The 26,650-nt window shown below is 41.2% G+C and overlaps 1 protein-coding gene across 3 annotated transcripts in view; it reads right to left on the bottom strand.

Annotated features, from left to right (window-relative positions):
- PALS2 (protein associated with LIN7 2, MAGUK p55 family member) overlaps positions 1-26,650 on the bottom strand; it is a 1,432,251-nt gene that overhangs the window by 406,848 nt on the left and 998,753 nt on the right. The gene's annotated exons all lie outside the window — the stretch shown is intronic.

Genomic DNA, 26,650 nt, shown 5'->3' with positions numbered 1-26,650 from the left:
CAAAACTGGTTGAACAGCCAAAAAAATGAAGTCTGAAAGCCAATCTGATCAGTTTCTGGACTAGAGTAGGTAAGTAATTCTGAATTAATTAGGTAATTCGCAAAAAAAAAAAAAATTGTTGGTTTTCTGCCAGACTGTTAATTTCACAACTTGGCAATTACTCAACTAATGCACATTTACACTTACCTATGCTAATCCAGCATAATTAGAGCTAGAACCCAGAGTGAAGTCCACCCGGCCATTAATATTAATGCCATAAACACAGCACCATATTTTTGTGTTTGGAAGATAGCTCTAAAGCATAATTTTCTAAAGGCAGCAAAATTAATTTTTCTTTGTGAAAAGAAAATTTCATTGTACGCCTTAAAACATGATCTTTAACTCTCAGAGCTATAGTCCCAGAGATTTTTTTTTTAACCAACTTCCAGGTCACTGTACATTGGAAACAAGCAACACCTGCAAGACCCCATCCTTCCCCTCAACACCACCACATTACCACTTGAGGAATTTACTTTCTCACAAACTGGCAGAAACTGCATTGGCAGACAGTTTCAGTCAATTTTAGTTTACATTATTTGTTTAAGGAATATACAGAAACATATAAATATGCATATAAAATATATACTGCCTGTTACAGGAGAATAAAAGTAAATGTTGTACATGCAATTTTACCAAAGTTTTCTAGATTTACATGTAGCAAATATTATGGAGAATACAGTGGAAAGATACAAAAGGGAACAGGTAAAACTTAACCAAAATTGCTACAACATTTACATTAATATTCAGTGAATAAATGTTTTTTTAAATTTTGAGTGAACTGGGAAAGATTTTCTAAGGCAATGATTTCATTACAGACATTTGTTCCAAGAGGCTGGGGCTAGTTTAATAAAGGGACTTGCATAGCTTGTTAGCTATAGGACAGTGGTACCTATGATAACTTTAAATATAAGGGTGTTAGGGAAATAAATAACCACTGTAGAAATAGGAAGGTACAAGAATGTCAGCAAGTATTACCCAAGTGAATAAATGTGAAAAATCTTGTTTTGCAGTGTTCTGAAAAAGTAGTTGTGGGCTGACAGACAAGCACTAATTGTAACGGCAAATTCTAATCTCAGAATGAAGACACTGACGGTTGCTGTCATTTGTGCTTCAACAGTAAGTAGGCTTGAAATGTTTTAGCACATTGAAAAACTCTGAGGTTACCATTTCTGTACTATGTCCTTCCACAACACTGTTGCAGTATTCTTCACTAAAGGGAGAGTACAAAATCTCAAGAGGAAACTTGGGGGCAGGAAAGCCATTTAGGGCCGTCAAGAAACCCAGGTAGGATAGCCCTGGAAGCCACATCCAGTTTCTAATGTTTAGTAAAGTTATAGATAGAAGTCCAGCTATCAGCCTCAAGGAATTGGTATGCAGTCCTTTGAAAAAAGTGCCAGAAGAAGCCACAGGCCTGGTAGAATGAGCTTTTACAGAAACAGAAAGGTTTTTTCTATTAAGGAGTAACAGAAATAAATGGCATTAGACAGCCATGAAGAAATGCTTTGCTTAAAACCAGCCAAACCTAGAGATCTAGGATGAAAAGAAACGAAAAGTTGCTCAGACTTGCAAATGGCCTTAGTCTTACCCAAATAATACCTGAGCAGTCTATACAGACTACAGAGGAAGGAAAAAGGTAGGCAAATTAATAGACTAGTTAACAGAATTCATTAATCACCTTGGGCATAAAAGAATGACTAGTACGAAGAGGAAACCTTTCCCTGTGAAAAACTAAAAAGAAGGGACCACCATAAGGGCCTGAAGCTCAGACACCCTCCTAGCTGAAGTAAGGGCCAAAAAAGAATAGTTTTCCATATAGAATGCTGCAAGGAAACTGAAGCTGCAGGCTGAAATGGAGCCCGAGTCAATTTTTCAAGAATAAAATTAAGGTGCAGGAAGGAAGAATAAGCTTACCTGGATGCCTAATATTAACACAAACAACAAAAGGCTGGAAAAGTGGAAGAAGCTTAAACACATATTCAGATGGGATGATGAAGCTGCAAAAGTTAGAGGTTGAAATGAAGAAAAGGCTGGCTGAATATGAAACTGCTCGGGAAGAGATGTTTAAAAAAATAATAGAATTAGAGGACAGAGCACATAGGGAAAACCTGCGATTTTCAGCTATACCAAAGAAGCTGGAAGGAACAGACTGCATTAATTCTATGAAAACACAAATAAGGAACTGGACTGGTATTCCACAGCAGGATTTATTAGTTGAAAGGGCACATCGTGTGTATGCTCCAAACCTAGCTACAAGAAAGCAACCTAGAGCTTTAATAGTAAAGATGCAATCCTACCAGCAGGAGGTGATTCTGACAAAATTGTGGTAGAAGGACAAAGTTCTAAAAATGGCAGCTAGCAGAGTGTTTGTGGAAAATAATTACTCATTATACACCAGGCAGAAGAAGAGTAAATTCATTCTGCTATTCAGGGACTGTTGAGACACGTGTGAAATTCAAACTGCATTACCCAGCTGACTTTCAGGTATTCTTTTCCCTGGAAGGACAAAATAATTTTTTGGTGAAGTGCATGCTAAGGAGGAAATTAAAGTCTGTCCAACAAAAAGTGAGCTGTGAAACATAAGGAGATTCTGGTTCTTGCTTTTCCAGTAATAAAAGACACAAATGACTGTACCTGTGAAACCTTTTCCAGTAATTTCATGGAAAATGTTGGAAAGAAGGAAGTTAGCAAGAGAGCGGACTAGAATTATTTATTTATTTTTAACATTTGTTTACCAGAAAAGTCCGACTTGGAATAAAGCCAATTTTCAACAGAGGCCTGGGGAGAAATGCTCCAGACGCATCTTTGTAATGTGGGAGGAAACCAGAGCACTCAGAAGAAACTCACATGAACACAGGAAGGAGACTCTGCACAGAAGGCACCCCAGCAGAGAATCGAATCTGACAACCTTTTGCTGTGAGGTGACAACACAACCACTGCACCACTGCTCTAGAAGAATCAAGAGGACATTGGAAATGAAACAGAAACAGGATTTAGGCAATGGAGAAGAACAGTAATAAAACCAGTAACTTACTGTGGGATTACAATGCAGTAATTATACTTGCGATATATGACAGAACAAGAAAATCTGAAAATACTGGACTGTTTCAAAATTTGTAGGACTTGTGAGGGACTCTAAAGTATATGCCCTATTTCATGTCATTAATATCCAGAAAAATATTTTGGGGCAGGGAAAAGAGGAGAGAAAGCTAACTTTAAGTAAAGAAAACATTTTCTTTTCTTAATAGTACTGCATTTGTGGTATATGGTTTTCTTTGCATGCTATTTTTAAGTGTAGTGGGGATTGCAAACAGGTGTTTTTTTTTGTTTTTCTTTTTCTCCCCTCTTCTCTCTTTCTTCTTGTACAGTTTTGAGAAATATAGGCAATGCAATGTAAAAAATAAACAGCCTGGTTAAAAGGGCATAGCAACATTAAAATTAATGTGCTTTTTCTCTTTCTTGCATGGGGAAATGACTGGCTTAAGGACCTTAGATTGATTAGTTTTAAGAGACAGCAAGTAAATGAAAAAGTATACTGAATATTATCAAGCTTTTTTCTAGCAAATGCATGTATAGTTAAGCAGCAGTTCTGCAGCTGACCTGCATGTTTCCATGGAAACAATCTGATAAAGAGAAACTGGCTGTCAAGATTGGCTGAGGGAAAAACAAAAGAGAAATTGGCTAGGATGATGGATGATGTTCTCTGAAAGCAATCAGGGGTTCTCCCAGCTAGGAGAGCTTTAAAGATAAGACAAAACCAATTAGATTTGAAGTAAAGTTGTCTCAGTTTTTTAATGCAATGGAGATACTATTTTTAAACATGTGCTCTTTTTTTTCTTCTCTCCTTTCCTCTCTCTTTCTCTGTTCATTTTTCTGAAATGTAGGTACTGCAATGTTAAACAAGAAAGAGAAAAGGGGGAGGAGAGGAAAGGTCTGGTTAAGACAGTATGACAAAAGAAAAATCAGTGTGTTTATTCCCATTCTTGCATGGGGAAATGACTGAGTTAAGACCCTAAGCATTATCCAGCAACAAGTTTATTACAAAGCATGTAAATTAAAAAGAATATTGACTATTATAAGGCTTTTTTTCTGGTAAATAAAGTATCCTTAGCAGTTTTGAGTCTGGTTTGCATGTCACTAGAAGGCAATTTGGTAAAGACAAATGGCTTGGATAAAGTGTTTACTCAAAGCATTCAAGTATTTTCTCAGCTGGGAGAGTTATAAAGACAGACAAAGTCAAAACTTACTAATAGCACAGGCTGTACCATAAGTCTTAGCATGACTAACCTTTCTTTTTGGTTAACTCTAGCCCATCTGTGTGGCTATCAACTTTGATCTTTTGCTCTTAACAGGAAGCAAAAACTTCAATATAGTTTTGTAAGTTATTATTACGCTGATGGGGTTTGGGGGGGGGGGGGTTTATGAAAGCCCTCAGAACAAAGTTATGTAAGACATGGCATAGTCACCAATGGATATGACAAGAAACAACTGTAGAAAAGACCAACCTGCCGAACAGTATATGCATGTAACAAAGTTGAAACTACATATTTAACAAAAATGCAGTTATACATAAAGGAGGCAAAAACTATATAAGAAAATGATGCTTTCTGTAATGTCTTTCAATCTGAATGGTCTTACAGATAAATATAAAAAGAAACTAGTGAACTATATTAAAAGGTACAGTGCAAATAGATATGCTGAAGGAGTCACACCAGGAAAGAACTGAACATGTGAATTTGATAAAGAAAGGTTTTCAGGATGATTATTTAGAGGAATATCTGGTGCAAAGGAAAAAAAGGAGTACTTATATTAATTGCAAGAGCAGCTCCAATAGTGATAGAAAAGAAAAAAAATAATGGAAGACATACAGTATTAAGGGGGCTACTGGCAAGGGAGGAGGATTACACTGGCATGTATTTACATTCCACCTAAAACCGTTATAATATAGATTAACAAAATTCTGGGAGAAATAATCAGCTTTCAGCAAGGAATATTACTTGTAGGTGGAGACTAGAATTTGGTTTGCAACAGTGAAGATGCGTCTTGCGGACCAATGTTTGGCATGGAAGATATGCATTCAGTACTAGGAGTGACTTTACGTAGTATTTTCCAAGATACAAAAACTGGGCTAGGCTAGATAAAATTTAAATCTCACAGGAACATGTGCATTTAACTGAAGGTCTTGAAACGCACCCAATAACTATTTCAGATCATGCGCCAATAAAAACTAAATAAAAACGCAAAGTAATGAAATAAAAATGAGACAATGGCACATTCCCATCTATTGGTTGAAAAGAGAGGAATTTAAAGAATGGGTTTTTTAATTAATTTAGGAGCTACTAGAGAAGATAGAAATTTCTTCTGAAAATATTGGTAACCAAAAAATAAAAAAACAAACCGACCCAAAACGGGCAGAGAAACTCCACTTTAATGACACAAACAGGAAACAACAAGTCCCACAAACTAAGTGCTTTCACCATTAAAATATGGCTTCCTCAGAGAGGAACTTGTTGTTTCCTGTTTGTGTCATTAAAGTGGAGTTTCTCTGCCCGTTTTGGGTAGGTTTGTTTTTTATTTTTTGGTTACCACTGTTTTGCTTCGTTTGGAGCTTGTTTTATTCTTCTGAAAATATAGGTAGGGAGCAGGATAAAATTAAAGTGGAGTTTAAAACTAGGGTGTAAATAAAGGAAAGGGAGACCTGGTTAAGAAGTAACAAGAATTATTTAGATAGACCCACAAATGTCAAAGTACTGCAAAATAGGGGGAATCTCTCAAAACAAGAAAAAGAGCAACTGCAGAATGCTAAACAGAAAATAAGGGATTACCTGAATAATATGCACGAGTTTAGAAAGACTGCTGTTAAGCAGGTTTTTTTTTAATAATAATTCTAAAGCACAAAAACATTTAGCACAACTCAGGCAACAGAAAGTGGAAAGGGCTGTCACCAAACTCAGGGAGCTTATATAACAAGGAAGATAAGAGATCCTGTAGAAATATTATAAATATTTCAGAAATTTTATGAAAGTTTGTATAAAGCAGAGGAATACGGAAATCAAGAAAAGGTACAAATGGAAATGTTTATGGAAGAATTAAACATGCCAAGGTTAAAAGGTAGATGAGGCTCAATTACTAACAGGATAGGAAGAGATGTGATAAAAATGGCTATGTACAACTAATCTACAGGAAAGTCCCCAAGAACAGATGGTATTCCTGTGGGAGTTTGAAATCTAGGAGGGAAAAAACTGATGAAGATCTGGAAGGTTTTGTTTAACAGCATTTTAACAGGAGCAGAAGTACCAGCATCCTGGAAGAAATGGTAGAAAGTGATCTTAACAGTAATACCTAAAGAGGGCAAAGATCCATCAGATCCAGCTTCATACAGGCCCATTTCAATATTAAACCATTATTATAAAGTGTTTATGTCTATAATGGCTAAAATAATGGCAAAAGTAATACCAAAATTGATAGATATGGATCAGTGTGGTTTTGTGGAGGGGAGGCAAATATCTGACAATATTAACAGGAGACTGATGATCCAGAGGGAAGCAGAATGTAAGAAAATACAACTTTAAATTGGTGGGGCTTGATGCACAGAAAGCATTTGACAGAGTAGTCTGGGACTTCATGAGCAAGGCAATGGAAGCATTTGCTTTCCCTGATATAATTATAAGGATGATTAGGAGTATATATGAGGGATTGGAGGCAAAAATTAAAGTGGGTGGGGTCCTCTCTGATAACTTAGACTTGAGTAGAGGAACTAGGCAGGGTTGTCCACTTTCCCCTTTGTTGTTTGCATTATATTTAGAACCACTGGCAAAGAAAATAAGGGACTCAAAAATTCAAGGATATAATTGGTATGGTAATCAGGAAAAGTTGGCTCTGTTTGCAGATATTTTATACATGACAAAACCAGAAATGGACATTATGGTGTTGTGGAATACTTTAAGACAGTTTCAAATCTTCTCAGGATACAAAATTAATGAAGTTAAAACAAAGGCAATAGCAGTAAATTATGTACCCACACAAGAATTGGTCCAATATCCATATTTACGGGGACATGATAAAGTGAAGTATTTAGGAGTATGGATTAGAAATGACTCTGTTGTGGCAGCTAAGGATATGTGGGAAGAGACTAAACAAAAGATTATACAAAAATTGAGAAACTGAAAGATTTGTTGTATAGATACGGATACTAAGATACAAGCAATTAAAATGTTTTTAGTTCTTTAGTCTTATACACAGGTCAGGCATATTTTAATCAACCAGAAGAGAAGCTGTGGATAGCAATTAAAAAAGAGCTGACAGATTTTATCTGGGACGGGAAGACAGCAAGGGTCAAGTGGAATAAGCTGATTCTTCCAATAGAACAAGGCAGATTAGGATTACCAAATTTGAAGGGGTATTTTAGAGCCAACACAGTTAAGGCTCTTATACATAGCACAATCAGAAAACTATATCTCAAAGTGGAAAGGAATGATGATGATACGGGGGGGGGGGGGGTTCAAGAAATAAGGAGAGATTGGGATTTTTGATGCAGACTCTTAAGGAAAACACCGCAAATCCTACAGAGTATTATATTCATAAAATAGCAGGGAGTCTCTTCTTCTTCTTTCGGCTGCTCCCGTTAGGGGTCACCACAGCAGATCAACTGTTTCCATTTCCTCCTGTCCTCTGCATCTTGCTCTGTCACACCAACCACATGCATATCCTCTCTCACCACATCCATAAACCTTATCTTAGGCCTTCCTCTTTTCCTGTTACCTGGCAGCTTCATCCTTAGCATCTTTTTCCCAATATACTCTGCATCCCTCCTCAGCACATGTCCAAACCAACGTAATCTTGCCTCTCTGGCTTTGTCTCCAAACCTTCCAACCTGGGCTGACCCTCTAATATACTTATTCCTAATTCTGTCCATCCTCGTCACACCCAGTGCAAATCTTAACATCTTCAGCTCTGCCACGTCAAGCTCTGACTCCTGCCTTTTTGTCAATGCCACTATCTCCAACCCGTATAACATAGCTGGTCTCACTACCCTCTTGTAGTCCTTCCCTTTCACTCTTACTGGTACTCATCTGTCACAAATTACTCCTGACACTCTTCTCCACCCACTCCATCCTGCCTGTACTCTCTTCTTCACCTCTCTTCCACACTCACCATTACTCTGAACTGTTAATCTCAAGTACTTAAACTCATATACCTTCACCACCTCTACTCCCTGCAGAGTATTCTAAGAAATAAACCAGTAGGAGAATGGAGACAAGAGATTCTGATGATAGAGATGAATATGGTTAAAGATAGAGATAATAGGTAAGAGGGGGCTAGAATTTATTGGAGAAAACTGGCAAAGGAACCAAGGTAATGGGAGCAAATAACTAGAAAGGGAAAGGTAACAAAATTGGAAGAGGCCAAGAATTTACTTGGACTGCAGGTTAGGGATTGCCTTCCCTATCAAGGATTGATATCAGAGTATAGGCAAAGAGAAAGAAATAGGGGGGTCTTAAATGAAAGACCAGCACTGGTAGAGTTTTTAATAGAACCTAGAACAGAAGCCGCTGTTAAAAAAGGAATAATTCGCAGAGCATATAACATATTGCATGATAACTTTATCAATCAGAGGAGCTTAGAAAGGACTGGGAAGAGAGATTGGACAAGCAATTCATAAAGCGTCAATGGAGGGGATATATGTGTATCTTCCAAATATGCAACAAAGTCTAGAAGATTTCTGATCATTGGAAGTGTTTACATACGTATTTTTATACCCCAAGTAGACAAAGAATTTTTCCTCAGTTGGATAGCAAATGTTGGAGGTGTAACAGACAGAAAAGAGGTGGCGAGGAGCATATTTTTTAGGAGTGTAGTGAGCTGGCAGACTTTAAGGATTCCCTGCGGATTGCTCTGTCGGAGATGCTGGGTGAGCAGACTGGATTTACTTGGGAAATGATTTTTTGAGCTATGAATAAGTTCCTAGACATAATAAAGCCTTGCTGAGTCTGGCTGCCAAAAAAGCAATTACTAGAAAATGGAAATCAAAATCTAGACCAACTTTATTAGAAGTAGCGAATGTAGTAACAGAGATAAAACTTCTTGAATTGGGATCTTTAGAAAAGGGAAGGACGAAACTACATAGGAAAAAATGGGAAGAGCGTGAACAATATATGCAGAGAAGGAAAGAGGTTTAAGAGGCAGGATTTGAATGAGCCAAATGATGCTTAACTGACAATGACTGTATAGATTATAAGTGATGTATAACGTTTGCAACTGCAGTTGTTTCGGTAGTGTCTATGATGTATAATGTTTGCAACTAAAGTGGTGTCATTTGTTTTTCACTTATATACATGTATGATTATTAAATTATCACGTATGACATAGACAAAGATGCTTATTAGAAAAAAAAGGTACTTGTTCGCAATTAGGGATATAGGTATGGAGGTTTGCAAGACAAAGCCTCTAATTCAGATACTCTTTTGGATGAGGTAATAGCCATCAAGAAGATGGTTTTACAGGTCAAAAGCTTTAAATCTACCTTAGATGAAGGCTCGAGAATGGGGCAAGACTAAAGCCTGTAAAACCAAGGTGAGATACCAAGGGACAACAGGTTCCTTGATAGGAGGACGTAGGAGAAAGGTACATTTTAAAAAGGCCTTATACAATTTAGATGAGGCTAGAGCAAAAGAATTTCCCCTATGTGAAAATGGAAATGGCCAACAATTACACTTTCACTGTAGAAAAACTAGCTCTGTTATGAAATACATCAACCAGAAAATCCAACAAAGCAGTAATCGGAGCTGTAAAAGGGTCTAGATTGTTTTGATGAGCTCAAATGGAGAATCTCTTCCACTTACAATTGTATAACTTCCTTGTGGATGGTTTGTATGCTGCAATTAAAATTTTTCTAACTGGGAAGAAAGCCCGGGAGTTGCAGCCATCATCTGAAGTGGAGTAACCAAGCAGTTCATTTCAGTTTCAGGAAATCTGGATAGGAGTGTCCTGAGAGATGAGACAACAGATCTGGAGACGGATCCAGAGTCCATGGTGGACACAACAAATGAGACCAAAGGAAGGGGAACCAAACTTGTTGGGGCCAAAAGAAAGCAATGAGGATCACTTGGCACTTCAACCTCTGAGCTTTCTGCAGAAATTTGGGAGTGACCGGAAGAGGAGGATAGGCATAAAAAAGACCGGGGGGCCAATCATGGACAAGAGTGTCCCTGAGAAGGGATAAGGGCAAAAATCTTGCCGCACTTGTGATTGGAGGGAGATGCAAAAAGATCCTAGCAAGGTTGACCCCATCTCTGGGGATTCAGAGAACACTTGTGAGGCATCAGAATGGCCCTGCTGAGCCTGCCCCCCCCCAGTCAGTTTGTTTGACTTCCCAGGAATGTGCAGTGTTATGAGAAAGCAGTTGGAAGAAATCGTCCATTGCCACAGTCTCACTGCCTCTCAATACAAGGGGTAAGACCTGGTTCCTCCTTGCTTGTCGATGTACCAGACCACTGACATGTTTTCCATCTGAACAGCAATAGTTCCCATGGGAAGAGAGAAATGAAGGGCTTGCAATCCAAGAAGCAACTCTCTCATCTCCAGAACATTTACATGCAAGTTGGTCTACAGGGGGACCACATGCCTTGGAATATTTGTCCCAGATAATGCCCGCCCCCCACCCAAAGTGGGACATGTCCATGGTCACAGTGGCCTTCGGAGGGGGGTAGGATGAATGGGCGACCTTGAAGATGATCCTTGGATTGAAGCCACCACAGAAAAGAATCTTCATGAAATCCTGATTGAGTACTTCAATGGGTAGTACGGGAGGGATCACTGGACTGCTAAGGTCCAATGAAGTATTCTCACGTATGTTTTACCTCCTTAATACCTATGAAAGTCAGCATTATCTTGGTTTCCACTACCCAAAATGTCAAACAGCCAACCCAGACTTCTCATACAAGACAGCTCACTTAAATATCCCCCAAATATCCAACCCCTCACCTCCTCTAACTTATCAGCCTTTTAAAGCCTTAAAATCCAATCCCAGAGACAAAGACTATCTAAAACTTATAAACAAAATCCTAAAGCTCATAGTTACACTTCACTACAGCCTTATAATAGATGAGGACATTCATCCCAACCATGGCCCATCTGCACCTAGTAACATTAGGTCCTCTCCCACAGTCCCCTAATAATCTATTCCTCATTAGTCCCATCAGTTCACCCCTGACATTTCACTTAAATATTAGCTGTACTAACAATAAAATTTCCAACCTGCATGCCCTCTTGGCAGTTCATTCCCCAAATATTATGTCTTACAGAAACCTGACTTAAACCACCTATTGCTGATAATGAAGTATTACCCTTGGGCTATAACATACACCGATTAGAACGCACTACTAAGAAGGCTGGTGGGATAGCAGCCCTTTACAAAAACACTCTGTCAATAGGGACCCCATACAACCACCCCTATTTAATAATGCAGAAATCCTCATTACCAAACTACAGATTAACCATAAAGTACAGTTGTGTACACTTACCATAAATGTAGATGTCCGAGTGTATTCACTGCTGCAGTCCTCACGTATGGGTTATCCAGCTCCTGGTAGCCCTGAGTCGGCCGGAATACCAGAGTCCTTGGTATATGACATCGGCTGCCGCCGGTTGTAAAACTGATGTCAGTACGTCAGGTATAAAGGGAGGCAGCCAACGCCATTTCCTCAGTTTTTCTTGCCTTAAAGCCCCCAAAAGAAGGCTAACCCAGGAATGATAGCACCCTGGACACATCATACAAAAAATAAAAATCTATAGTCTGTGCCTTAGGAAAAAAGGGGGAATGGGGGGTGGGAAAGCAGGACCGTAACAGTGAATACACTTGAACATCTACATTTACGGTAATTGTACACAACTGTACTATGTTCGTGTTTCACTGTTGCAGTCCTCACATATGGGTTGATTCCCAAAGCCCAGTAAGAAGACAAAAGGGCGAGGAAGGATCACAGATTAAGGGTTGGTAAGGAAACCCTGCAAAACTGCAAAGGCAAAACCAGCCCTGGATTTAGAAAACAAAGGTAGATTGTAATGTTTTGTGAAAGTATGGGCAGAAGACCAAGTAGCTGCTTCTAGAATGTCCTTAGTAGGCACACCTCTCAGAAAGGCTGCAGAGCTAGAGGCTGCTCTTGTAGAATGGGTCCTAATACCCTGAGGGAGAACCTTCCCATGCTGCAGGTAACAAAAGTGAATACAATGAGCAATCCATGTGGAGATTGTTTGTTTTGAAATAACCCTGAGCCCCAGGGGCAAAACTAATAACTGTTCAGATTTTTGAAAGGATTTAGTCCTGTCTAAGTAAAATCTCAGCTGTCTATACACATCAAGAGAGTGCATAATCCTTTCCCCTATATTTTGGGGATTGTTGAAGAATGGAGGCAGGTGAACAGACTAGTTAAGGGTTAAACTGGAAACCACCTTAGGCAGAAAGGAGGGATATGTTCTCAGAGAAACCCGATCTAAGTGAAAAATAATGAAAGGTTCTACTGCCACTAAGATACCCTTCTAGCTGAAGTAATAGCTAAAAGGAAAGCAGTCTTCCAGGATAGAAACTTCAAATCTGCAGAGGCAGCTGGTTCAAAGGGAGGCAATTAAGTTTTTCCAGGACAAAATGAAGATCCCAAGCAGGAGTAGGAGCTCTTCTGGGAGGTCTAAGATTACTAGCTCCCCTCAGGAACTGCTTCATCAAGGGGTGAGAAAAAATGGGTTGTGCAAAAGAACAATGAGCCGAAATTGCTGAAGCGTGAATTTTGATGGAAGAAAAGGAAAGTCCACCATTAAGCAATCCTGCTAGGTAGTCAAGAATGAGTGAAAGAGAAGCATGAGAAGAGTCTTCTCCTTTAGCCAGCATCCAAGAGCAAAATCTCTTCCGTTTATCAGCATAGGATTTTCTTGTGCTAGGTCTCCTGGCCTCATGAAGAACTTCAACCATCTTTCTGGGAAAGATTTAAAGTATTAGGCAGTTAAATGCAGAGTTTGAAGATGAGAATGAAGGAACTTTCCCCCTCCCTGAACCAACAGATCTGGTACCGGGGAAGATGCCAAGGCTGAGCCTGGGAAAGGCTGCAAAGTAGGGGATACCAATGGTGCCTGGGCCAATCTGGAGCTATCAGAATAGCCTTTGGGTTTTTGTCCCTCATCTTTAGCAGCACTCTGGGAAGAAAAGGCAGAGGAGAATGCATAAACTGAGAGATGTGTCCATGGGAAGGACGATGCATCCACCCTTCAAGCTCTGTTGTGAAACTCCCTGGTGCAGAAGATTGGAAGGAGATAACTGGCATGAGAGGAGAAAAGATCGACTTGTGGGGTGCCCCAATGATGAATGATGCGATGGAAAATCTCCCTGTTCAGTTGCCACTCATGAGGATCCAGAACATGTCTGCTCAAATGATCTGCCAAGGAGTTTAGCCTCCCTGGAAGATAGTGGGCTATTAGATGTAAGCCCATGGATGCTGCTATGGACCATAGTCTCATGCTTTGTCTGCACAAGGGGTAGGAGTGAGTCCTCCCTTGCTTGTTGATGTACCACATGACTGTGGTATTGTCTGTTCTGATCAGCAAGAGTCCCAGGGTAGAGTAGGTCCTTGATGGCCAGCAAGGCCTGCTGCACTACCATCAATTCTTATAAGTTTATGTGCAGATGAATCTGCTGGGTGCTCCAAGTCCCCTGTATGCCCCTGCCCTCCAGATGAGCCCCCCCCATGCAACATCTGAGGCGTCTGTGGTGAGAATCTGGCTGGCAGAAAGGCAGACCCTTGTTCTGAGAACAGGGTGTCGCCCACCAGAGGAACCCCATTTGCAGACAGGGAATCAGGGGAAGAATCAAGTCTAAGTCCTGTGTGTGTTGACACCAGAGATTCTTGAGGTACCATTGAAGTTTCTCATATGCAGCCTTGCATATGGGATAATCAAAATACATGAAGCCATGAACCCCAGTGCTTGCAAGAATTGCCTTGCAGAGAGCTGGGTCATGCTTGCCAAGTTCACAAAGTAAGCGGAAAGATTGTGCTTCTGTTGCGGGAGGAATACCATCTGGGTGGCTGTATTCAGACTCACTCCCAGGAAAACAATCTCCCTTGAAGGAACCAACTTTGACTTCTTTTCGTTGAGAGTGTAACCCAAATAGGTGAGAATGTTCTTCACGAAATCCAAATCCTTTTCTAGTTGCTCTGGGGAGTTTGCTTGAATGAGACAGTCGTCCAGGTAAGGATAAATTTGAATGCTTCTTTGCCTGCAAAAAGCAACGGCTGGAGCCAGGCACTTCGTAAAAACTCTGGGAGCAGTAGATAAGCCAAAGGGCAATGCAGAAAATTGAAAGCGTTGCTGCCCAGCCCTGAAGCGAAGGAACTGCCTGCAACTTTCCCTTATTGGGATGTGCAGATAAGCCTCCTTGAGATCCAAAGTTACCAGCCATGAATCCTTGCCCAGCATTGGTAGTAATTGTTGAAGGGTGAGCATCTTGAATTTGGGAATTACCAGAAAAGTGTTTAGAATGGACATATCCAGAATAGGGTACCAGGTGCCCCCTTTTTTGGGTACCAGAAAAAGCCTTGAATAAAAACCTAGGCCTGCCTGATTTGCAGGAACTGGCTCTACAGCCCCCATAGTCAGTACAGAAGAAATCTGAGTTCCTACCACTGCTCTGAGAGTTCTGGGTATGTATGGGTATCCTTGTAAAACAAGGAAGGTGTGAAAGTAAAACTTGTAACCTTGGTTAACTATATTGAGAATCCATTTGTCATCTGTGATGGTACACCATACCTCTGTGAACCTGGCTAAACTTCCCCCCAAAGGAAAACCAGGTCCACAGAGGTAGGCACAAGAAGGCCATAGTCATTGAGAAACTTTGCTTTGGGAAGCTGGCTTAGAACTCCCTGAATTAGCAGAAGAAGATTGCCATTGTTTAGCCCTTTGAGGGGCAGAAGCCTGACCTCTAGATCTGAAACCTCTAGGCCTAGAGCGACCCTGTTTGCCAGGATCAGGGAAAGACCAATTTTTGGAAGGATAACGCCTACTAAACCAAGGAGGCTGAACCTGAAGGAAATCTTTTACAGCTTGCATAGATTTTGCTTTATCCTTCAACTTCTTTAGTACCTCCTCAACCTTATTACCAAAAGGATTGTCCTTGTGCAAAGGAAAATCCAGCAATTTAGATGTAACTGGTTCATAGAGAGGCTGCTCCCTGAGCCAAGCATGCCTTCTAATTACGAAACCAATGGATGCTGCTCTGCAGGAAGCCTCCAAAGCGTTAAAACCGCAATGAAGTGAATGCTTATTAACAAAAGTGACAGAATTCAGTAAGTCTTGTAAATCTTTCTTCTCCATCATGGAAGGGATATCTCCAAGTTTAGCCTTAATAGCCTCCAAAGTATGCTGTTGATACTAAAACATGTGAAAAAGAAAATTCATGGATCTAATGGCAAGAGTTGCAGAGGTATAAACTTTTTTACCCCACCTGTCCAAGGCCCTAGATTCCTGATCAGAAGGCAGAGGGTTTTAGCTACAGTAGCCTTAACACCCTTGGGGCCTTGAGAAATAATTTCTGGATCAGCAGAAGGATTTTTAAAAAGGAATCGATGCGATTCAGGAACCCTGCAATACCTATCTGGTTTTCTGGGGGCAAGAGGGACAGAATTAGGAGTTAAAGAATTTTTTATGAAAACATCATCCACAACTTCCAAAACTGGAGGTATAGCCAGAGACTTATGCTGGGGCAAACCTAAAAAGTCCCTGATTCTTTTCTTAGACTGTGGAAAATCCTGACATTCCCATTTAAAATGCTCCCTAAGATCTTCTGGAGGGGGAGGCAGAAGGAATAGAGTCCTCAGCATCAGAATCATCAAAGCCAGAAAAAAGTTGAGAACTTTCTTCTTCACCAGCAGACATACTGGAAATCTCAGAATCTGAGACAGGCAAAACATCAGGAGAGAATTCCCTAGTCCTCTTTGAAGGGGGGGATGAGAGCCCCAAATCAGGAGAAGATCACCAGCCATCTTAACCAACTGGGGCTGAGGTACAGGAGGGGAGTCCGATGCCTGCTTGTGAGTAGGTTTGTGACTGGGAGGTTTACTAGCAATCCGGAGGGACTCGGGAGGTCTAGCAACAGCAGAAGTCTGAAATAAGGTAGTCGGTCTGGTTCTGGTCTCATGTCGAGAAGAAGCGGGGTCAGAAGCCGGTGCCTGCAAAGCGGCTCCGGACCCATCTGAGGCAGTGACAGGAGGAGGGTCTGAAGACGAAATAACAGCCTGTGGCATGGAGGACTCCGTAAAGGTCTCAGCAGAGGCTTGTGGCTGAAAATCTGAGGACTGCAGGGGCTGCGAGAGTGCCTCACTGAGTACCGATGTGCTGACGACCAATTTCACCTGTGCGTTGTCAGTAGATTTAACCCTAGGCCTTTCGCGGTCCTTGTCTTCCTTGGCACATCCGAAGTCGGGAGACCAGAAGATGCCATACCGACGAACTTAGGCCAGACTCCAAAATGCTTATACAAAATCTTAGCTCTACGGCATATGGTACGCGGGTTAAAGGAAGCACAGAGATTGCAGTTAGGGACATCGTGCTCAAGGCCCAAACAAGTTATACAATAGGAATGGAAATCTCTGTGCGGAATCTGTTTTCCACAGGCAAGACAGTTATTAAATTTATCTGACATTCATTAAAGCAAGAAAAGAGGGTCCCCAACAAGGTACTTATCTGAAGGCGTCTTCAACTTGGTAGTCGTAAAGTGAAACGAGGGTAACCGGCCAACCTGCACTAGTGCGAACTGCAGCTGCTTCGGGCTCTGCAGCAAGAAAGACTGAGGAAATGGCATCGGCTGCCTCCCTTTATACTTGACGTACTGACATCAGTTTTACAACCGGCGGCAGCCGACGTCATATACCAAGGACTCTGGTATTCGGGCCGATTGAGGGCTACCGGGAGCCAGATAACCCATATGTGAGGACTGCAACAGTGAAACACAAAGAACATCAAATCTTTAAATATTGTCTGTGCCTACATTCTTCCAGGTAATAATATAAGTACCCTAGAGGATATCCTCTATTGGTTATCTACTGCCTACCCCCAAGAAACCATAGTTCTTGGCAATTTTGACACACTGGCACATCTGCTCAGATGAATCCCATAACCCATATGAATCTGTTTGAGTTCACACAAACAATAACCTCTCCCACTAGGATCAGCAAACCAACCAACAGGGAAAGCATATTAGACTGGATACTTGTCAATAGCCAACCCCAACTGTATACAGCTGGGACTGTCCCCGATGACCTTAGTGATCACTTATTAACTTGCATTATAAAGCATAACGCAGAAACCCCCCACCAGACTATATACAAAACAATCAGAAATAATAAGAACTTCAACCCTGCTAATTTCCAAAACAAACTTAAGTCATTAGACTGGTTGATACTAAATAATCTACCCCTAGAAGAGGACGTAGCTTACTTTAATACTAAATTCCTGAGTATCCTTGACTCCCATGCTCCTGCACGTACTATAAAAATTAAATCAAATACTGCACCATGGCTCACAAAGGAAACTAAGTTAAAAGTCAAAGCTAGAAACAAAGCCTGGCCAACTGGCATTCAACTAAAGCCCCTATTGACCAATTAAAATACCACCAACTCAGGAATTAAACAAAAAAATCCATTCTGCTAGACAAAAAAAAGCTACTACCAAAACCTTCTACATAAACACCAAAACAATCCTTAAAAGTTTCTAGCAGGTATAAACCGGCTTTTTCATCCAGGACAATTGACCACCCCAACCCCGTCGAACTTCACCCATAAATCTTCAGAGACCATTGCTGGTGCCTTTAATAACATTTCCACTGAAACAATCCAATCCCTAGCTAACCAACCTCCCTCACACTCTAACCCTACCTCTAATATACCCACTATTCAATTCCCTCTTTAACTTCCAACCTGTCTCTACCACGTTTATCCAAACCTAATCAAAAAATTAAAACCAATTACCCTTTCTGCTGACCTCCTCCCTGCAGTGTACTTACAAAAAGCTGCAGACGCCATAGCATACCCCATCTCTATACGGATAAATAGAACTTTATCTGATGGTACTGCCAGAACAGGAACAACAGGATATCCTCAGCCCTCTTTCTAGACCTGTCAAATGCCTTTGATATGGTCAGCCATGAACTACTCATCCATACCCTAAAATACATCTCCCTTAATAACCATGCAATTCAGTGGTTCTGACCCTATCTGACTGGCAGACAACAGGCTGTATTACGGCAGGGTAAACTCTCCAGCCTGTTACCTCTCAGACTTGGTGTCCCTCAAGGCTCTATTTTAGGAGCAGTACTCTTTTCTATCTTCATCAACAACCTTCACACTGCCATCCTGGAAGCTACCGGCATTCAATATGCAGACAATTCCACCCTGATCTGCACAGCCTCCTCCCCATCAGACGTACAAATCTTAACCCAAAACACATTTAACACTATTGAAAGCTGGCTCTCTAGCCAACGTCTACTACTGAATCCCAGCAAAACTAAACTGCTACTCTTTATCCCTACTAGTAGATCTAACCCATTTTCCTTCTCTGTAACATCCAACAGTGGCACCTCTAGTAGATCTAACCCATTTTCCTTCTCTGTAACATCCAACAGTGGCACCTCTATCTCCCCAAACAGCCATACTAAGCTTTTAGGGGTAATACTAGATAATAATCTTAAATTCTATCTACATTGTCAACAAAACCATAAAAACCATCAAGAAGCTTGGTTCTTTATACAGAAATAAACCATTTCTAACCTCATTAGCTAGGACCACAATCGCCAGCTCACATCTACTCTTGACTCTTATATACGGCTCCCCTATACTCTCCAACCTAAACAAATCCGAACTTAGCAAGGTCTCACACAGCTACAACCATACTGTCAGATTCGCCACTGGCTCAACATAGAGGACACATCACTGCCAAAACCTTAATCTTCTAGGGATGCTAGAACTGCCAGGCTTAATTCAATTCAATAACTCTTAGGAGCACACAAAATTCTCTACCAACCTAAAGATACCCCATCACTTAAAAATATTATAAAACCATACAGTAACTTAAGGCCACTACACTCATCCAATAGGCTATTGGTCCAAACCTACAAAGCTATTAACTCAGCTGGTGAGTCCATGTTTGCCAACTTTGTTGACAAAACCTGGAATTCACTGCCAATCAATATTACCATCGAACCCTCCCTAAGTCTCTTCACAAAAGGCCTCAAACAGTATTTCAAAATGCACTGGCTTTGCCCCTGTACCAACCCTGCTTACTCTCCATATTAATTACCCTACCTATATAGTATTGTAAGCATTTTTTTACTCAAAACTGTTTGTTGTAACCTGATAATTTTGTTTAAGATGACACACTGTGTAACTCGAGAGCCCCTGTTGGAGGGCTTCACTAAACTAACTTATAACTATGCTTGATTCTTTGTATGATATTTTACTGCATATCTGAACTTCTCTGTAATCTCTATATTCTGTAACTGGAGCTTTTCTCCCTGGGCCTCCACTGAAAATGGACATGTATCCAGTCGGACTATCCCGGTCAACAAATGTAAAATAAATACAAATAAAATAAATAAATAAGAAAATGAACTAGCAGTACCAGGGTGACTGTGGCCACCACAGACCCCAAGGTCCTTAGGACAAGGCTTGGTGGGAGAGAAGAAATGTCCATTACCTGTTTGGCACGAGTCCTCAAGGTGGAAATTCTCTCTGAAGGAAGAAGGACCAGAGAATGAATTGTGCCCAGACGGGCTTGGATGAAATCTAAGACTTGGAGCAGTTGAAGTTGAGACTTTTTCAGGTTAACAGAAATGCCCAAGGTTGAGACTATGTGGAAAAGTAATTCTCTGACTTCTAGGAGTCAATGCCTGGTGGGAGCAGTTAGGAGCCAATTGTCTAGGTATGGAAACAGCTGGAATCTTTGCAGTCTCAGGTGAGCTGCCACAATTGACATGCATTTGGGGAACACCCTAGGGGCTGCGATGAGACTAAATGGCAGCACTCTGAACTGATAATGACTGGCTCCTAGCCGGAAGTGGAGGAACCTTCTGGAGCACCTGTTCATCTTGATGTGATATTACGCATCCTGAAGATCTATAGAGCACATCCAGTCATCCTTCTGCAGAAAGGGCAGAATGGACTGTATCATGACCATTCAGAACTTGGAATTGGCAACTGATTTGTTGAGGGTGGTAAGGTCTAGAGTGGGCCTGAGATTCCCCCATCTTTTTGAGCACTAAAAAAAATCTGGAGTAGATGTGTGATTCAAGGTGATCTGGGGGAACACCTTGGATGACTTTTTTGAGAGCAGCTTCACAATCTCTAACACTGCAGCGGCTCACTGATTGGGTGGAGCATCAGGGAGGGTTTAGCTTGGAAAGGGTTTCTGGAAAGAGGGTATGGAATAGCCTCTGGATATAATTTTTAACAACCAAACAATCTTCTGTGATGGTTTCCCAGGCCATTGAGTGTAAAGACAAATATCCCAACTGCCTCCAGAGATGAGCAGTCGGCAAACCCTCAGGATTCCTGATTGGGTCTGTCTGAGAAAGAATCCAGAGACCCTTGATTCCTCAGACCCCCTCTGCCACAAGGGCAGCATCTGCCATTATAACCATTCCCCCTCTGCCTTTGGGAAGACAGTCTCCCTGTGAATCCTAAAAAGGACCTTGGGATTTTCATACCACAACTTCTTACTTCCATGCTTGTTCCTGGAAATGGTCCACTGTGGGGTAGAGAAGTGGATCCCGACAGCAGACAAGGTCTTTCCATCCCTTTCATTTTGGTTGAGAGTGACTCTGAATGTTGGACCAAAAAGAGTCTATCCATTGAAAGGGGCATTGGTAAACGATGCCTTGTAGGGTTCTGAGAAATAGCACAGCCGCATCCAGGTATGGTAGCAATGTCTGATCCGGCCCTCCGTGAGGAACTTTCTGCTGCATGAGAAATTAACCTCATGGACATGTTAGAAATAGACTGAAGGGTGGCCATTCTGAAGGAAAAAGTCTTCTGTTCCTCAGCAGACATGGGACAAAACTAGAGAGTTCCTTGATGACTCCCTCTGTAGACTGGTTACATGTGCCAAATAATTCAGCACTCACAATGCGAAAATTACTGAAGCATAAACCCACTTCCCAACCTGTTTAAAGCCCTAGACACCCTGTTACGGGGGATGGACAGTGAAGCTCTGCTGGGCCAGCTCCATTTTGATGGTGGCTGCTACCACCATGCCATCAAGGGAAACACCCTTAGTCCAACAGGGGTGGTCAGAAGGGGCAGTATGAATCTTACTGGGCCACTTAGGGATTGGTTCCACTGCCACCGGCTCCTTCCATGCCCTGTGTGACAAAAGGCCAATAAGAGGGGGGCCGCAGGGGGATACCCAAGAAGTAGATGGGTCTAACCCATCAGCTTCCAAAAATACTGATTCCTCTGGGTTAGGGTTTGAGAAGACCATTCACACTTCTGGTGTAGGATTTCCATGATGTCTCCAAAAGAGACATCCTCAGGTGGTGTTTTGGGGGACCCCTCCCCTTCATCGAGATCGGTGCCCTCTGCGAGGGATTCCAAAGGAGAATCCAAGTGTCTCCTTTTGCACTAGAGGAACCTCCTTGGTGGCATGCTCCAGGGAGGTACTGGAAAACTATGGATGTTCCAAAAGGGAAGTAGTTTGTAGTCTTTCTGGGGAGGCTGCCCCAGAGAAGACAGAGTAGATGGCTCAAGCACAAAGGCTGCTGGAGGGGGGCTAGCTCCAAAGCAGGTAGAGTCGAGGCACTTTTGGGTGCAGAGAGAACCCTCTCCACCATCTTGAGTGCTGAGGGGAGATTGAGACACCGAGGGCACCAATGTCGATGGGGAAGTCCCATGAATTCCAACTGCCCCTGGATCTGAGTGAGGAGTTGCAGCCAAGCTATCAAACACCGAGGCCCCTAAGGGAAGAGACAGCTGCAAAAACATCATAGCTGATGCCAAACCCTAGCAACAGACACTGCTTCGAGAGCCACTCTGCTCCAAAACTGTCTGAGCCGGGAGAGTCAGGCAGACTGCTGGATTTCAAGTAACCACGCCTATTGGCTCCAAAGTCTCAACTCCAGGAAAGCTCAGACCCAATAACTCTGAAACCAGAGGTCAGATTGGAGGAGGAGAAATAGGAATAAAGGCCAGAATATTGCTTGTGGATCCATGGGGGACGAAGCAAGCAAGATCCCCAGCTGAATTTGTGCCTTGAGAAACTTAGCTATCATGCTGTCAGAAAGGCTGCGAGAAGACCTAACGCAGGAGGCAACAGAGGTAGGCCTGGAACTGGGTCTGTTTTTTTTGTAGGAGAGGGGACTTAGGTTTGGATCTCACTGGCTCAAGGGAGAAACCGACTCTGATGCTGAGGACAGGCATGGATGACTATAGGAGCTGTGGTGGTCAGCTCCGGAGGACTGAATATCTTTGCAGGAGGTTCCCCTGACTGGCGGGACCTACTGGGGGATCTCTTGTGGTCCTTATGCTTTTTGGCAGGGGGTTGAGCCCCTGAAGTGGATGCTGTGGTAGAAGAAGCTGAACTGGGCATTAAGCCTTTTAAGATCAACTTATTTCATCTGTCAATAAATACACACTGGTTGAATCTGGCACATATGGTGCAAGATGAGTCCAAGTGGGGAGCACTGAGGCACACCACGCACTCAGAATGAGCATCTGATAGTGGGATTTTGTGCCTACAAGTCACACACTTCTTGAAATCCACTGGTTTGGGATCCAACATAGCTATAGACAAAACTAACCTACAGTGCGCACACACAACAATAACCAAAATATTAAAGCTATTACTGAAAAATTATATAGAAAGAGAGACTTTTTTTTTTTTTTAAATATACATAGTACATTTTTTATGTACAGTACAGTTAAAAAAAGGGGTAGGAAGGGGGAAAGGGAAAGTCATGAGAAGGATTATACAAATTTACAAGGTTCTAGGACAAGACGGAGAACTATAAGATAAGGACTAATATTAAAGAAGAAGATTCAAGGAGCACAAAAAATAACTGACTAAACTCACAGGAAAACCCCGAGGAGGTCAGATGCTGAGATACCCGATGCTAAACGAAGTGCCGCAAATAAGACCTGAGGGATTTGGAGGAGAGGAGTATTACGGGTAATGGAAGAGTTCAGATGTCACAGCCTGGAGCTTTGGCACGCAGCCGAGTCAGATATGATCCTCAGTTACAAACCCACAGGTTGAAGAGCAAATGAAGGCAACATCATCAGATGAACGATTAGTACAAGAGAAACCCTGTCCCTGTGAAAGATTAAAAAAGGAGTGACCACCACAAGGGCCTGTAGCTCAGACACCCTCCTAGCTGAAGTAAGGGCCAAAGAACAGTCTTCCATATAGAATGCTGCAAGGAAGCTGACGCTGCAGGGTCAAAAGGAGCCGGAGTCAATTTTCAAGAACAAAATTAAGTTCCCAGGAAGGAAGAATAAGCTTACTGGGAGGTCTTAAATACAGGACACCTTTAAGAAATTGATCTCAAACCTAGAGGTCAAAGGAGAAGTCAATGGCAGACAAGCAGGAATAGCTGAAAGGTGAGCTTTAAATGAAGAGTATGCCAACCCAGCATGGAGCAATTCACACAAATATTTAGTACTTATTTATTTACTGACATTTGATTACAGTGAAAAGTTAGACTGAGTAGAAGCTCATTTTCAGAGAAGGCCCAAGAAGAAAAGCTCCAAATTATTACAAAACATTATAAACAATTTTACAATTTCAAAAATAAAACAATAACATCTGCAGTTTAAATAATTACAATACATTAGCCATACTATAAAAACACTGGTTAAGAAGTGATACAAGGAATATGACAATCATTTAATATTTAGAGAAATCTTAGTTTGTAGAGAAATTACAGGTACGCTAGTGTAATACAAATGGAAATTGCAATATGAAGTGAGGGAAAAACAGGCTTATGGTATATTTAGAGAGTAAGTCAGAGAAGAGAATTGGGTAGAAGTAAGGAAGTAAGTGAAGAAGGGAGAGTGAGGAGGTATTAGGAATGATAAAGGCACTTGTTCACATTTAGGGATATAGGTTATCCTAGCTTTTAGCAAGAACAGAGCCAGATTTTAGCTAGGAAGTCTTTCAGAATGGTTTTGAAGGATAGTAGGGTACTGACCTGATAGATACAGGTAAGGAGTTCTGGGCTTTAGCAACCTTGTACGAGTATAGACAATGCCCAACAGATTTGCTAGGTTTATAGACAAAAAGGTGTTTTTGGTCACTGGATCACAATGACCAACTGGGAACAGAGTTGTGCTGAATGTTTTTTAGTGCTGGACAGGCAGATGGACACTGGATAATTTTATAGGTGGTAAGAAGTTGTGTACATGCTAGTTGATGTGGCAGTTCTAACCAATTTAGGTTTTTCAGTGCTATACAGTGGTGGGTGCTGAAAAGGGTATGTGCTGCATATTTAGCAACTTTGTTATAGCATTGTTCAAATTTCAATTTTTGTGAAGCCTGGAGGTTAGTAAGGATGGGAGCACCATAAAGAAGAGTGGGGAGCGGTAATGGCAAGTGTAGTCTTTAGTTGCATCGGTGAGAAAGTTTTGGCTCTATAAAGCATCCGTAGTTTTTGATGAGTTTTTCATATGCAATTTTGTATATGCAGGTCGATCGTAAGATTATCATCCAATATCACCCCTAATAGTTTGCTATGAGAAGCAACTTCACTGGTTGTATTATCAAAAGAGGACTTTAAATTTAGGTTTTCATGAGAGAGGGATTTAGGGAAAAAAAAGTAGTAGCTTGGTCTTTTTTTTGCGTTATGAGTTGTAAGTTATGAAGCCATGTTTCAGTGGCTGCCAAAGCTTCCAGAATAATTTCTTGAAGGTGTACCATGTTGTCAGATATGCAAATGAGAATGGAATCATCTGCATATTGTATTGGGGTGGCCTGTTGTGTGCAAGTACAGAAAGTGTTGGAAAAAATGTTAAAAGGAAGAGACCAAGGATAGATCCTTTTGGTAAACCAGTGGTGACTGGGAGGAAAGGAGAGAGTGTAGAGTGCCATTTTACTAACTGATACCTATTGGACAGGTAGCTTCTGAACCACAGAAGGGTGGGCAGAGAGAGACCTAGTGAGGACATTTGAAGAAGAAGCTTGCTGTGACAAACTGCGTTGAAGGCTTTAGACAAGTCTAGAAATAAGGAAGAGACTATTTTGCAGTTATCTCTAGCTTTATTGGCAGTATCTTTATAGGTTAAAAAGGCAGTGCTAGTATTATGGGAAGGATGGAAGCCATGTTGTGTAGGGAATAGGAGTTCTTCCTGCAGGAGAGAGTCTAGTCTAACAAATGTTTCTGAATACATTTTTCAAGTAATTTGGTGAGGGGAGATAAGATTGCTATAGGTCTAAACAGGGCCGGCCTTAGCTGAAATGGCGCCCTAGGCGAATTAGTGCTCCAGTGCCCCTTGCGCCCTACCCACAACATACTCACAAAACAACCCTATTTGAGCCACACCCACATGTAGGTCACTCTCCAAAAAAGCCACTTCAGTAATTTGCTTAAATCATTTAAATGCATAAGAAGAAAAGATACCTTGTAATGTAGTTAACCTGCAACTACTTTTGTGTACTTATTTCCTACTTTAAATACCAGAACTGGATCATGGTCAAATAGGGCCCTAGGCAGGGTAACAGATTGCCCCCCCCAGAGCAACCCCTCTTGCACCAACCTCTACCCTCCAGCAGCAGCCAGCTCCCCAGCCATTCCAGTGTTCCATTACTTGGCTATTTCTCACCAGTTATCATACACACTGTTCAAATATATGAGTGTGCATACTGTTTTCTTATTTACTTCCACAATGTTTACAGATATTGAAATAAAATAACACAAACACAGATAGCAATTTGCTAAACAAACAATACAGTCTTGGAATGAACACAGACTTAGCATGAGCAGTAAACTTCTCTGTCCTTGAAACTCATACTCATTGAAACGGCAAAACTCACATTCATTAAAATAGCATGAAAACCCAGATTCATAGAAAATGCATCTGACCAGTGGAGGATTAAGTTTACCTTTGGGTTGTTTTCAAAACAGGCTACTTGCAAACACTTTTTAGGGCACTGAATACACATATTTGTTCTTTGATTCACCTTCCTGATTGTATTAAATTATATTCCTTGTATAATACAGCACCACCTTTTAGAATGGGTTTTAAATTTGTAGTTTTAAACATTCTTTTAATAACCAATGAAACAAAATGAATGAATCAATAACTACCCATTTTAGAAAATGTCAACCATAAAAGGCCACTCAAAACTTCTGTAATTAACCTTTATTTTCAAATTATGGGTTTGCTTTGTAATAATGGATTCACATCTGTCCAAGGCAAGTTAGTTTTCCTGTTAATGATGTCCTATATTTGCCATGTTAATCTTTTTTATCTTGGCAAAGAGTTAAATTTACCTACTATAAATAAAGCACCCTGCTAAATGTTAATAGTATAATTAATAATCTGCTTACATTTTTCCATGCACTTTACAATTCTAGAGTAATATCTGAAAA

This window comes from Protopterus annectens, chromosome 3.part1 (assembly GCF_019279795.1).
Source record: "Protopterus annectens isolate FY-2018-M chromosome 3.part1, PAN1.0, whole genome shotgun sequence".
Classification (NCBI taxonomy): Eukaryota; Metazoa; Chordata; order Ceratodontiformes; family Protopteridae; genus Protopterus; species Protopterus annectens.
This window is presented reverse-complemented; position numbering and strand designations above follow the sequence as displayed.